General features: G+C 35.3%; 1 protein-coding gene across 1 annotated transcript in view; it reads right to left on the reverse strand.

Moving 5' to 3' along the window:
* LOC103599563 (amyloid beta A4 protein-like) overlaps positions 1-1,667 on the reverse strand; it is a gene marked incomplete at its 3' end in the record, with an annotated part of 107,125 nt that overhangs the window by 1,064 nt on the left and 104,394 nt on the right. The gene's annotated exons all lie outside the window — the stretch shown is intronic.

Below are 1,667 nucleotides of genomic sequence, written 5' to 3' on the forward strand. Positions count from 1 at the left end.
ACTGGCATGGAAACCAACTGGGAAATAAGATGTAGAAGAAGCCTGCACTGGTGAATAAATGCCAGAGAGTCAATGCTTTCTGGCTTTATTAGCATATCAGAAAGTTGGGAAGTTTCCATGTACATCTCTAGCTCATTCCCACCTCCATTACAGATGGAAGTTTCTCGAACTTGGACCTGCCTTATTCTAGAAATTCTAACTCCCTTGGCTCGCTTCTAGAATAACAATCCTAGGAAGAGGAGAAATTACTCTATAGCCACTATGAATCAAAACTGATAGTCATTAGAGATTTCACGTTTAATATCTTTTTGCTTTCCTGAGATTTGCTAAATTTGAACAGATCTATGTTAACATAATGCTCTTTAATCATCCACTGGTGATAAAGGAAAGATTAATAATCCAACACACATAGGTATACAATGAAAATATTACAGCATATATTTTAACCTCATAGGAATGAATCACTTATTTCTTAGTACTAAATAATTTTTCTTTTAAAAACTCAGAAGAAATAAAAAATGAGCTATCAGATGGGTAGCTGGGCTTCACATCATTCAGTTTGTTTTCTAAAGCTCAGCAAGCTCTTAAACCTCCAAAACACATTTTTATGTAAAGAAAATTTTATTTTACACTGATCCAGAACATATTGTTTTATAACAGGCAAAAATAACACTAAATCTTAACTAGTGTTTTCTGCCTAACAGCTTTAATGCTATGATATAATGGTTAAATTGAGCTAGATCACATTTCTCAGCACTACTGACATTTGGATGGAATAATTCTTGAAGGCTGGGTGTTCAGCGAGTATCCTGTTCACTGTAGGATGTTTAGGAAATTCCCTGGCCTCTAGCCACTAGATGCCAGTAGCACCACCCGCTCCAGTTGTGATGACCAAAAATGTCTCCAAACATTGGCCCATGTTCCCAGGTAGGGATGGGGAAGCAAAATTGACCCTAGGAGATAACTAGTAAGCTAGATAAATTAAAGCGCCTAATTCTAGGAGACTGATTTCACCAAATAAACTATATTAAATTGGAAAACACTATAATATGTCTAAGAGAGCAGTTTTGAAGGTGTTAATATCACAAAGTAACACTTCATGCTAATTGTCTTAATTCTTTTATTGGCTTAGCCAAAAGCAAAGGTTAGCAAAGGGCTAGATTTGGGGCCACAGAGTCACCCACTGTGGAAAACTGAAGATGGTAGTGTGGCCTGGTGAATACAAAATTGGACGGAACAACTTACACACTAAATTCCAGCTGTAGATTACATGCTGGTATTGGACAAGCTGCTTCCCTGTTCTACCACTGTGTTCACCAATAGATAACAGTGAAGAAAGTTAAATTATACAAAGTTTGCATATGACAAAAGAAAACAATAGGTAAACAGAAAACACTCTAAAAAGTAAAATTTAAAGTTATTAAAGATTATATTTTATTTTAGTTTATATGGCACAGGCACATAATCAATCTGAACTAAAGGGCCCTATCTTTAACTCCTTAAAAATATTCACAGATAGGGAAGACTGCATGGGGGAGAGTGGGGCAGGGAATTCTCTGTATTTTCTGCTCAATTTTGCTGTGAGTCTAAAATTGCTCTAAAAAATAAAGTGTAGTTTTTAGGAAAAAAAGCTTAAGGACAATTTTTTGTTTTCATTTTTTAAAAAA

This window comes from Galeopterus variegatus, unplaced genomic scaffold (genome assembly GCF_000696425.1).
Source record: "Galeopterus variegatus unplaced genomic scaffold, G_variegatus-3.0.2 Scaffold3010, whole genome shotgun sequence".
Lineage (NCBI taxonomy): Eukaryota > Metazoa > Chordata > Mammalia > Dermoptera > Cynocephalidae > Galeopterus > Galeopterus variegatus.